Source organism: Mustela lutreola, chromosome 1 (genome assembly GCF_030435805.1).
Source record: "Mustela lutreola isolate mMusLut2 chromosome 1, mMusLut2.pri, whole genome shotgun sequence".
NCBI lineage: Eukaryota > Metazoa > Chordata > Mammalia > Carnivora > Mustelidae > Mustela > Mustela lutreola.
This window is the reverse complement of record NC_081290.1, coordinates 147,465,420-147,479,162: the sequence shown is the minus strand read 5'-3', so window position 1 is coordinate 147,479,162 and position 13,743 is coordinate 147,465,420.

The window sequence follows — 13,743 nt, the reverse complement described above, 5'->3', positions numbered from 1 at the left end:
CTGAAGTGTTGCCAGCATTTTATTTTTAGAGACAGGAAAATGTTTGCTTTTTGGCAGCTGCTTTTTTTTTTTTTTTTTTTTTTTTTCCATATACCGGGATGGTGTAAAAAAGTTCAAATGAGAGATTCCAAGCCTCAAACTCATGGCATATGACATAGGCAACAGTCCCATGAAGTTCTCATTAGAAGCCTTTGTGGAGCTAAGACATTTCATTAGCAGGTCTCTTGCGTAGAGTGAGTCTGCAGACCCCATGGACCGGACTTCTGATGAGTCCCTTTGCTGTGCAGTCCAGCTGGTCTGAGATTTTGCAGTTCTTACCTCCATTCATTTCCTTCTCTACAATTCATAATGTAGTCCAACTCGGTAGACAGAGTGAAAAAAAACAATCAGCCTGCTGAATCCAAGGTTTGTCACCCCTCTGCAGACCCACGGTCATTGTCATCATGATGACTGGTACATTTCTACATTCAGAGGGCATTTCCAAGTTTTATTGGAAGTATTGTTTGCCCCAATGCAGTGTCTCTTAAATCATATTTTTGTAGGTCCCGTGATTCTAGCTACTGACAATTTATCTGAAAACGTCTTGTAAACTGTAATGACGTATGATGCAAAGGTGAAATGAAATGGAGACAAAAAACCAGAAACAGACTGACAGATACAGAGAACAATCTGGTGGTTTGTTGCTAGAGGAGGGGGGAGGGAGATGGGTGAAACAGGTGAAGAGAATTAAGAGGTGCAAACTTTAAGATATCAAAGAAATAAGTCACGGAGACAAAAAATACAGCCTAGGGAATATAGTCAGTAATACTGTAATAACTTTGTGTAGTTGCAGATGGGGGGAACACTTATCCTGGTGAGCCCTGAGTAATGTATAGAAATGCCAAATGACTATGTTGTACACTTGAAACTGATATAACATTGTATGTAAATTACACTTCCGTAATAGTTTTTTTTTTTTTTTAATTTATTTGACAGAGAGATCACAAGTAGGCAGAGAGGCAGGCAGAGAGAGGAGAAAGCAGGCTCACTGAGCAGAGAGCCCGACGCGGGGCTCGATCCCAGGACACCGGGATCATGACCTGAGCCGAAGGCAGAGGCTTTAACCCACTGAGCCACCCAGGCGCCCCCCGTAATAGTTTTTAAAAAGTATTGTGTTTTCTAACTTCCTTTATCCCCAATCTTTTCAAAAATCACTCTTTCTTCATTGAGATATAGTTGGCACACAATGTTACATTAGCATCAGGTGTACAACACAGTGATGTGACAAGTCTGTACTGATGCTGTGTTCATCACAGGTGTAGTCACTCTTCGTCTCCATACCAGCTGTCTCCATTATAATACCATTGACTGTATTCTTTGTGCTATATCTTTCATCCCATTGATGTATTCATTCTATAACTGCAGACCTGTACCTCCCATTCCACTCATTTTGCTCATCTCTCCCCCACCCCACTGTGGCAACCACCACAAAAATAACCTTTTAATTACAAAAATTAAACACATGTACATTTGGAGTACCTGGCTGGCTCAGCTGATAGAGTGTGTGACTCTTGATCTTGGGATCATGAGTTTGGCCCCATGCTGGGCATAAAACTTAACTTACAAAAAAAAAAAAAAAACATTCTTCTTTGTCACCTGATTACCTTTTATATTTTTTATATTTTTATTTCGTTTTGCTGGAGTATATCCTTTGGTAGGTTATTCTTTTGCTTCATTTTCTCTGCTGGAAAGTATCTGTGGATAATAAATTTTGAGGGCTTGTGTGTCTGAGAATATAATTTAATTTCTCTCTTGAGTGTGAGTTTGGCTTGTTATACAGCTTTGAGTTTGGATTTATTTTTCCGGAATGTTTCTAAGCTGCCGTTCCATTATTTTCTTGAACCTTCTGCAGTTGATCTAAATTTCACTCCTTCATAGGTAATCTATCTTATCCTATTTTGCCTTTCATGACTTTTTCATTTTGATGTTTTGGAGTTTTATTTTTCACATCTTTTTCACCTTGATGTACTGGAGATTTATTATGATATCTCTCTGTGTAAGTTCATTTTTAATGTTTATCCTCCTTGGGACTCATAGGCTCTTTCAGTCAGAGAGCTCCAGTCTTTCTTTAGTTCTAGAATGTGGGTCAGTAAGGAAAAAACAGAAAAGTTCCAAGGATCTATATACTAAAGTTCTAAGGAGGGGAGGAAGGGACAGGGTGGACTGAGTATTAGAGGGGGGATTTTAAGAGGTTCTAGAGAGAGGGAGAAGTGTAGGAGTTGGAGGGATTCATTGCCACCAAGGTAAAGAAAATGTCCTCAGAAGATTTTTAAGATTTTGCATGTACAGTAAGAGTATATCCCCCTCTTTGTTTTATGGGGAAGCTAAGACTTGAATTGCTGTTTCTGCTTTTTCTGTGGGACTGTTTTTTCTGTGATTTGATGCTAAACAGAAGATTGGGTTAGTTATAGAAACAATTATTATTACTAATTATTAACCAAGTATCTTTCTTTCTCTCAATCTCTCTCTGTCTTTCTCTCTCCTTTAACTTCTACCCACTCCAGACCACAGATTCTTGTTTTATATGATGAGGAAATGGAATTAGATGCCCTGAAGTCCTACCGTTACTCTGACTCTCATTCCCTCTCTCTTCCTCATCGTTCATTTACCTACTTAAACATTTTTTAATGGCTAATAGCTTATAAGAAGCACAGACAAATAGTTTGTTCACTCATTTTTGTAATCTAGTTAGTCACTGCATGAGCTGTCATGAATAGATTATAGATGTGGACAGAGAGGACAGCACACGACCAAGCTAATAGCAGGTTAGGACTCCTGGATAACATCTGGAAAGCTCTGCCAGCCTCCCAAGAAGCTACTGCTCTAGACCAAGGAATTCCAATGTTCCATTGATTCTCTTGGTCCATCCTTTGGAGTTGATGAGTGGCATAGAGGAGAGATTAGGGAACAGCACCCCTGGGCAAACAAAGGCAGAAGATGCCAACAAAATTAAAGTTATTCTTCTTGAAACCTAATCATTGAGTCAGTTTGCATTTTACCATGCACGTCTTACCTCTTAGACAGTACTAAATAGTTATTAAACTTTTAAAAGTATGAAGACTATAGGAGTCATCACTGAGGACAGCTATTTCTTCCACTTCTAAATATACACATTAACGTGTTTGATATGAAGAGCCAGTAAACATATGTAGCCTTTATGATCTGGATGACTCACTGTCTGAACCAAACAGTAATGAGACCTCGAGTAGCTGCAGCCCAGCCACCCCTGACAGATCCTGAGCTCCGAGGGGATAGATGTGGCTATTCCCATTAGAATTTGAGACATGCCTAAGTAGGACTGCAGTGTATCATATTAATACCATTTTATGGGTGGTGTGGCCCTTTTCAGATGACTCCATACATGGCGATTGAGCATTGGCAGGTGGGTGCCTGATGGTCTCAGGCAGGATGCAAGATGGTGATGGGAATGAACTCTCAAGTGCCGAGACTATCAAGGTCAGGGTCTTCCAGCCCTCCCTATTCTAGATGGAGGAATTTGTTCCATTGATTCTCTAGGTGCACCCACTGGAGTTGATGTGGGACACAGAGGAGAGAGATTTGGAAAAGGGTAGAGGAGACCTGACATCCAACCAACAACAGCATCTCTGAAGGCAGAAGAGGCACACATCAACTTCAGGATTCCTATGAAAATAGAGGGCAGCCAGGTGAAAGGGATTCACTTGGATCCTGAAGGGAACTGGGTGTTTCTTCAAGTTGCCATGAGCATTTCTTCTTTTCTGGAATGCAAGGTTTTCTCTACTTTGTGCATCCCCAGTGCTCTGTCCATCTCCAGAGAGGATGTACTTTCCAAATTATAGGTATTCCTGCCCTTCGGCAAAAAAAGTGTGACAGAGTGAGGTTTTTTGCTTGTTTGTTTTTTATTTTTAAAGATTTTATTTATTTTTGAGAGCGGGGGGAGAGAGAGAAGGCATGAGGGAAAGGGGCAGAGGAAGAGGGAGAAGCAGATTTCCCAATGAGCAGAGAGCCCAGTGCGGGACTCCAACCCAGAATCCTGGGATCATGACCTGAGCCAAAGGCAGACGCTTATTAACCAACTGAATCACTCATTCCCCTCCCCCCGGCCCCAGTGTGTGGTGTTTAAGACTGCATTTCACAAAGAAAGAACCATGTATCTATAATCTCATGACGCTGTATGGTATTTTCAGTTTGGGGTTAATCTATAATTGATGGTGTCTCCTAACTCCTCAGATTTCCTATATTGTCCTTCATTTTCTGTCTAGTCTTTATGTCTACCAATTGTGCTCTGTACCTTTGTATGTCAATACCCTTCTGCAATCTGGTGCCCAAGGAAATCATCCATTTCTAAAGGGAGAGATTCTGACATAATACCCACCCCTTGTTTTGAAAATGTAGGTTTTCATATAACAACACTGTAAATGCAGGCCCACCTCTCAAGAAACATGTGACACGCATCTAGCAGATGTCATTACTGCAGAGCCTTCCCCTCAAAACCCTGAAGTTTTCACTTCCTTTGGACTTGCTGCTTTAATGGAAGAGCCCGCCATGGTGACACATACCCTCTGCTTCTTGAAGTGTGGTCTGCGCGGCTCTGCCAGATGGTCTCCTTCAGGATAAATGCTTTCAATATGATAATGTTTATATTTGTGTTTCTGGCATGAATTAATAAATTTCTCATGATATTTAATAAGAAACAGATTATTTCACTTCTATCTCATAAACTCTAGTACCTTTCTTTCCATTAGGTCTGATGAGGGTGATTTTTCTCCTGCAAGGGGGCTGACAACAAGCAGGGACAGAATAATGGAGCTGTGGCTCTTTTTCCCCAGCTGAAGAAGTGGTGTGCAGACTAAAAGGATTTGAGATCAGTTGCTCTCCACAAAGGTCAGATTTGCAAAACCTTAGAAAGGGACAGTTAGTCAGGGCTCCAACATAAACAACCTCTCTTAAGCTTCAAGATTTACCCCCTGGGTCTAATATTCTGGAATTTGGTGACTAAGTCTGTGTTCTCTGGCCACATCCATCGTGTATTTTTTTTAGAGGCCTATCATATTCCCTTCTAAGCCTTCATCTTTCCACACTGAAATCCTTATTTTCTAATTCTGGCCAAAGTAGAGAGGGGCTGGGGGACTGGCTTTCCATCTCTTGACCATCTTTTTTGCATTTCTCTAGACTCTCCTATTTAGGAGAAGTGCTACTAAATTTTATCCAGGCAGCCCATTTCCTGCGGACATCTTGGGCTAACGGAAGCTGGTGCAGGCAGACCCCGCAATAGCAGGCATGGTATGAAGACAGACTTCATGCGCTTCGAAGGATGAGTTATGTCAAAAGTGATATGGAAAATTGGTGTGGAGTGTGGCTGGGGATTGTAATGTCAGCAGCTTACACTTCTCCTCTTTGAAGGTGTGTGAAGTAGGGGAAAGGGAAAGGGGAGATGTCCTTGAGAGAGAAGGGAAGATGAGGCATCTTTGGCAAGGGCCAGGAATACATGATTTTTTTCTCTCTCACTACCTGACTTAATGCAAGAGCAGTCTTTTCTGCATGTCACCAGATCCTCACCACCAATTCGTTCATTTACCCATAGAAGTTCAGTTTCCATGCCCAAACTATCACGGAAACCGCATCCTCAAAGATCACCAAGGACCATTAAATTGGCAAAGGCTAAAATCCAACTTTATCCCTCTGTCCAATGTCATATAAATGTCTCTCTAACCTTGGCTTCTCTGACAATGTTGCCTTTGTCTATGCTTTCTCTGCTGGTTTCTTCTTAGTCTCCTGAGTGACTTCCTCCTGCTTCACCGTGAAGTTGGTATCTCCCAATATCCTGTTTTTGGTGCCTTTGCTGCTGTTCTGTTGGTGCCGTTGCTCCCCTGATGTTATCGGTCGTCTGCTGGCTCCACCTCTCATCTTTGTGTCCACAAGTCTGATCATGAACCTTCTGGAATAAGTTGTTTACAGTCTTTCCTATGCAAAATTGTCCCATTCAGACAGGAAACTATTGCAAGACACCTGGCAAGGATGTCAAGGACCTGCTCCAGGACGTTAAGCGTGGAAAGAAAGACAGGATTGATTCGTGAAATCCTTGGCAGATAAACACAACTCTGATGGATTGGCTGGCCAAAGAAAGGGAGGAAGAGAAAGGAGTGGGAGAGAAAAAAGGGACTAAAGTTGAGTCCCAGGGTTATAGTTTGGGTCATTTGGAGGATGGTGTGCCCTTATTGAGCTAAGGAATACGTGGTTAAGGGGCAGGGACAGGTCTGAGGGAGAAGATGATGACTTCCCTTTCGGACGTTCTGAACAGAGCACATCTCTCTGCCTTTATTTTTTTTTCCCCATTCAAGTCTTCCTTTTGTAGTGCTGCTAGAATTGGCTTCCTAAAACAAAGGTCAAATCCTGCCATTCTCCTCCTCAAATTTTTTTCTTAGTGCTTATTAACCACGGAGTAGTTTAGATGTTCAGTCTCCTTAACTAGTGTTTGAAGCCCTGTGCAAGCTGGCTTTGTTTGGTTTCATTATAATCTTCTAGCACAACAGAACCCACCATGCAATTTCTCACCTTCTTGCCTTTTCTCAAGCTGTTATTTCAATCTGGAATGCCCCCCCCCCCCACTTCTTCTGCCTAGAAAATTCCACTCGTCGTTTAGATTGTGGTCTGCATGGGATTACGTCTCTCATAAAGCCTCGTCTCGCCCTGGCTGGGATTCGTAACTCTTTTTTCAGTTTTTCCACAGCAATGTATGTGTATTTTTCCTGGTATTAGAGTGCATTTGCTCAAACGTGCATTTCTTCTGTTGGTTGAGCAACTCCTCAAAGCTGGGAAACAATCTTCTGTGTCTCTCTTTCATACCAGCTGCTTGCACATGACTTCCTACATATTTGTTGCTCATTAAATAATGAACGTGAAGCAGAGAAATTGGTCAAGGTTAGAATGCAGGGGAGTTTGGTGGGTTGGCCGGGAGAAGTGATCAGTAGGACAGACTTGAACTTGCTTTAGAATATGGCCAACTGGGAAAGACACTCTTGTGTGTGAGGAATAGGTGCGGGGAATACTAATGAGGGAGCAGTGGATTCTGGGTAATGTGAGGGGCTCATATTTAAAGACAGGATCTCGTGACACAAAGTCATGCATGCATACAATTTAGCCTTGCTCACAGGCAGACAGGCCAAATTGTAAAGTCCTTCATCAGCAGGAAATTATTATTCTGTCCATTTAGGAAGATACATGGTCTTTTTGTGTAACCAAGACTCCCACATAGTTAGCTCTTGTGGCCGCTAGGTCTATTGTCTGATGCCATAAAGAGATGGGACCTTGACTGATAGTGTGGTGATGACCCATTGCTGTGCCCATTTATTTAATTGTAAAGAAGATGGGCAGGGGGATATTCTGATTAATGGGATTTCTTTGACCCTTAATTATTCTTTTCATATGTTACTCTTTCATCAACCTGTATTTATTTTCAGCAACACAAAGGAAACATGAAAAAAAATTGTCTTTTAATAATGTGAATCCCAGAATAATAAAATTCATGGTCTTCCTTCTGGATGCTCTTACATAAATACATATCTTTTATGTTTATAACTTCATTACATATATATATATATATATATATATATATATATATATATATACTGTATGCCTTCTTTATATATATTTTCTATGTATCTATGTAACTATCCATTGGTCTATGCTTAGCCCAATCCTCCACTAGCAAAAGGACTGCTGGTTGTGGGTTAGAGATAGAAACAGAGATGACACATACCCTATTTCTACTTTCAATCAGCTGTTTTCCATGAGGACAGATACTTCCCTGTTGAGTGCCAGATGCCTGGAAGATATATGTACAAAAGACACGTGTATGAATACAACACCAGGCAAATCTAATGTAACCATTTGATTCCTCTTTGAGGTCTGGCTGCTGACCCCTTTGTTGGGTCCCCATTCAGGGTAAGTTGGTACCATTGAGAGATACCGGGATGCCTTTTGCTTGGGCTTGAGGCTGGCCTCAGAAAGCTGGGGGATGCCTCCTCTCTGGCCTCATTTGGGCTTTCCTGTGGCTTCCCCAGGTCAAGGAGTCTCTCTGAGGTGAGGGGCAGCCACTATGTCTATCATGTGACGTCCCCCTCATGGAGTCTTAGAAAAGCTCAGTTCCATCACAGAAATCAAAAAGCAAGGCCCCAAGGACAGACTCTGTCATATAGAGCCTTCACCTGCTTCTCCTGTACCACCTCTTCCATTCTGTACCATCATGACTGAACACTGTCCTTGGCTCTGGCCAACTCCAACCAGCAGGAAGAAGAGCTTTGAGCTAACTCAGTGGGTTGGATATACAGCCAACTTTAGTTTAGAGGCCAAAGTGATGGCAACATTCTTGCTCAATGTGATAATTTCATTGGATACCTATTGTTCCCCATCTCACAAACTCCCCTTCTTAAGCCAACTCATAGTAACCAGTTATGGTCAGGTATAATTGACAGCACCTGACCTTAGCTTCACCGGGTGCCCCTGAACCCTGAAGTATAAGGGCCTATTTAGCCAGAGCAGCTCCATCCCGACCCTGCCTCTGCCCACCCCCCCCCCCCCCCCCCACCTTCAGGGAACTTACTTAAAAACAAGTCCTGGAAACCAGTCCCAGGTAACAAAGCCCAAATACAAAGGGTGGGTCAGGTCAGGTGGAGATAACAGCCCAAATGCAGAGATGAGTCAGGTCACCTGGAGACATCCAATCAGTAAAGCATGCATACTGTCTCCCTAGCTACCAAGGAGTGTGGGTCCTGCCTTTTGGGTGCCAATTCTGACCAAGGTGATAGGCTAGTTCCAAAATCTACTAGGGTAAATTGTAATTCAATTGGTCACTTATGTGTGACCTAGCATGACTGTGCAGCTTTCTCTGTGTGTTACAATCTCATTCACCACCTGTGTGTGATCAGGCCCAACCACATGGCCTTTGCTCTATAAAAGTTAGTCTGTAAGGCAGGGAGGGGTCACCCTCTCTTTAAGAGGCATGGCTCCGGCCGGTTGGTTTGATTCTCTATGCTTGGCAGGAAATAAAGCTTTGCTTGACCTTTGCTTTGTGTCAGTCTCGCTCCTTTTGACCATGGACCCAACAGAAGTTCTGAACCATTGGCTTCTTTGTCACCTTTGTGGCTGCCCATGGGAATCTACTCAGCCATTCTAAATCATGGCCAAACCTGGAAGTGCAAGGCAGTTAACACTCTGGGGCTACTCTAACTCCTTCTTTCTTCTGTCCTTTGGGCTATCAATTCTGAGATACATTTACATAGCTTCTCATGAGAGTTTCTGGAGGGATTGCATCCCACTGGTGCACAGCAATGACCAGCTGGCCAAGACACCTGGCGTTGGCTTTCCCTTCATACTTGCTTCACTCTTTCTAGTGCCCCATTTTGTTCCTGGAATTGCTCCCCCAAATGATCTCAAAGTTCTCCTTTTTAGGGGGACCTAGAAAATAGATTGGTTGAGGGAGACTACTAATGCTGATCAAGCCCATTGCATTGAAAATATCATAACAGACATTCTGTTTGAAGTGGGACATAAGAGGACAGGGGCTTGTTGGTCCCTTGGTCTGTGGACCACTAATTTAATTTTAAAATTAAAATAGAAGCACACTGAAGCCAAGTGATGGCATCCCCTATCTAGAAATCTTTAAGATCAGAAACACACTGATCATTCTGGGGTGGTTTGGGTGGAACTCTACATTCAGGCCAGAGGATGGCTAGATAAATTTCCCTGGTCCTAGACCAGTGTTTGCTCTTGCCTTTAAATGCCTGCTGATGGGGATAGGTCAGATTTTTCCCTCCGCCTCTATAAACACATGGAGCCTTTCTACCCAATGGAAGTCCCTGGGAGCTTTCATAATGTGTTTAGAGTTTGGGGGCTGAGAGTTTCTTGGTTCTTGTTGTTGTTGTTTGTTTTTGTTTTGAGAGAGAGAGAGAGAGGCAGAGGGAGAGGAGGAGAGAGAGAATCTCAAGCAGGCTTCATGCCTAGCATGGAGCCCAGTGTGGGCTCCATCACACAACCCCGAGATCATGACCTGAGCTGAGATCAAGAGTTGGATACTTCACCCACTGAGCCACCCAGGTGCCCAAGGGGCTGAGAGTCTTTTTAAACAAATGGCAGAGTAAGCATTCTTAGTATATTCTTTCATTGCATTAAAACTAAAATATCTTTCTACTTGCCATAAGCGACTATTTGCTGTTTTACAGAAAACATTTGAAACATTGTGCCAGAGAGCTCAGCCATCAGTCTTGCTGGTCGTGGGGAGGAGGCGGGAAGCGACCAGTGGGCAGGAGGAGGAGGCGACCTTAGAGGAATGCAGGCCAACACTTTCCCTCCCCATCTGGTTACCTCTAACTCATCTAACCAGATCAAGTAGCCATAGTTTGGTAAAATATGTTGAAGCCACCCTCCAGATGACTGCAGGCGATCCGAGCATGATGACTTAGTGTTTAATCAGACCTCCCAAACTCTGAAGTGGGCAGAAAAATATTTTTAGCCATTTTTTTTCCCCCCTGCATTGAGTCTGTTGTGGTTTGAAAATGTTGAGATGTCGTTTTGGCCATAACTGCCTTGCAAGGATTCTGCTTTGTGACCGCCTTTGTTTCTAGGGGCTGATTTTTGCTTGCTCAGAATGACAGGATCATCGTTCATTATATGTTATCTGTTGGCGGGCGGAAGGGGTCTTACAGATCATTTAGTTGAACCTATGGCTTTTGAAGCAGGCCTCCAACTCAGGTGAGCTGATTCCAGGGCAATGGAGCTCAGGGCTGGGAGAGACATCTGTAACACAGATTGTCTTGAACTAACTAGGCTAGAAAACCACTGTTAGGGAGCGGTACAGGGGAAAGGAAGTCTGAAGTGTGAGTTGAGGTGGACTCTGCCCTGGGTCGATAATTCTATTGAAAACTAAGAATTAACGAGTATTTAGCCTAACTCTTTTTTTTTTTTTTTTTAAAGATTTTATTTATTTCTTTGGCAGAGACAGATCACAAGTAGGCAGAGAGGTAGGCAGAGGTGGAAGCAGGCTCCCTGCCGAGCAGAAAGCCTGATGCGGGGCTCCATCCCAGGACCCTAAGATCATGACCCAGACCAAGGCAGAGGCTTTAACCCACTGAGCCACCCAGGCGCCCCTATCCTAACTCTTATCAAAACAGAATTTCAGGGGTGCCTGGGTGGCTCAGTGGGTTAAAGCCTCTGCCTTCGGCTCAGGTGGTGATCCCAGGGTCCTGGGATCGAGCCCCACGTGGCTTTCTGCTCTGCGGGGAGCCTGCTTCCTCCCCCCTCTCTCTCTGCCTGCCTCTCTGCCTACTTGTGATTTTTTTCTGTCAAATAAATAAAATCTTTTAAAAAAAAAAACCCACAGAATTTCAAAGGAATACAGCAGTTGACTGTCTTTTTCCCTTTTGCAGCAGCGACCATGGTGAGCACCGTTTGCATTTCCTGTTTTACAGACCCAGCTATCAAGAAAGAATTATGAATAGGAGCCCTGCTACCTCATAAACTGATAACCTGAGGCCCTTCTGACCCCAGACAGGGGAAGAATGGGCCCCTCAGGCCCCACAGTCACCACACTTTGTCCCAGGGTCTGCTTTAAGGATACCTGCTTTGTTAGTTAATGGTACTTATTTGCACAATAAACCTCATTTTGTGTAGGACTTTTCTGTGTTGAGACAGTGGTATAAGTAAGAATGTTGGTTGGGATCTCTGGAATATTTGTGGTTGACGGCCCTTTAGAACGGAGTCCAAATCCCCAAGGGCATTCTTTTATCCTGTGATTTCGCTTACAGGTTCTAAGGCACCCCTGGGAAGGATTCCAGTCTTCTGCAAGCACGATGTGGTCACCCAGCTGCTATCCCCTTTCTTCCCTCCCACCCCTTTTGTATGCCCAAGCTCCTTTTGGGTCTCCTCCCTCTTTGAAGACTGACAGCCCTGGGGAGCCTTGAGTTATGTTTCAGCAGCTAATGAGATATGCCTTCTTCAAATCGCTCACAAGCCCCACATCACCTTCGGCAGGCAGGAGTTCTAATATGGGGCTTCTGTGGGTGAGGAGGTGCCTATGCTCACCAAACCCTGATATTTCTCCCCATGCCCCTGTCTGTGACCAGGACTGGGCCTCAGTTAAATCCTCAGGGAGTTCTTAGTGGCCAAGAAAAGGAGCCAATCAGCCGTAGACACACTATAGAAAAAATGGCCTTGAGTCTTAACTTTAAGTATCCTTTTTTTTTTTTTTTAAGATTTTATTTATTTATTTGACAGACAGAGATCACAAGTAGGCAGAGAGGCAGACAGAGGGAGAGGAAGCAGTCTCCCTGCTGAGCAGAGGAGCTCTATCCCAGGACCCTGGGATTATGACATGAGCTGAAGGCAGAGGCTTTAACCCACTGAGCCACCCAGGCGCCCCAACTTCAAGTATCTTAATCTAACATGACAGTAGGAAGAAGTTAAATTAAGGTTAAGTTCAAGTCGGGGCCACATGACTGGCTGGGAGCCTCCCCCGTGCACCTGCTGCAATGTAGGTAAGCAGAGAGATTAGTGGCCACGGTCTGGTCCATCATGGATGGATCTCATCCCAAGTCACTCCTCAGTCACCGGAAGCCCATTAGCGGGAGACCATTATGAAACTGACGATTTCATTTTCTTTGTATTTCTGGCTTTTCTCAATCACAGGGTGATTGAGATGTGATGTAGGTGTGGAGTCAAAGAAAAAGCAGTATGTGTGCAAAATGAAAAGACACTTCAGCCTGTAGTGCTAGCAGAAGGCAAGGAAATCTGATTTATTTTAGAATTTTCAGTAAATATCAGCCACCCCCAAACAAAACTGGTATTGAATCAACTTGATTCAATCACCTAAAAATAGCTATTGGATGAAAACGTGAAGGGGAAAATAGTGTCTGATTAGTGACTGGTCGTTTTCAAAGTGACTTTTCCTACATCATGTCATTTTATGAAAAGTAAATTTGATCTTTTTCAGTGTTAGAGTGAAGCAGTTCATAATTTCTTACAAGGAGCAAAGGACATTATAAGCATGGAAGCTGTGAACTAGATAGAACATTCTCTTTTGCCGCTTTATATTTTTTATCAACCATCGCAGATTCATAGGGAAGATCTCTAAGGAACCAAACTTTAAAATGGATTAAAAAAAAAAAAAAACTTAGTGTGCTTGTCATCTTTTGTTTTGGCCTCAGTTTCTTTCTCTGGTACCTTCCTTTGAATGGCAAATCATTACTTGCATTTGGATAGATCATTATTTAGCTTGCAAAACAGACCATTTCCCCCCTCATTAAAATCTCATAGTTGCCAAACTTCATTAGGATAAATGGAATTATTCATCTGTTTCCCCCCCCACCCTGCCCTTTGGCTGTGGGGTCAGTAAAATGATGTTAAGCAGGAGAGGGGAAGGCTGGTGAACACTTCAACATGTCACTAATTTCAGGAAGAAGCTGGTCTACAACTGTACTGAATGATGGATACACCCTCAGCCTTAATGGCTATTAATGACTTACATAATGACAGTTTGTATTATAACCATGGTTGTTCAAAACTTGCATTTTGCAATGGCTATAACTAGTAGTGGACATTTCCTAAAAATAAGCTGAGAAGTTAAAATGGGAACAAAGCAAGGCAAATAAAACCCTTAGACTTAACAAGTAGTCAAGGATGGCAACCAGGGGCGGGGGGTGGGGCGGGGAGGAAAAAAAAGAAACAAAAGAG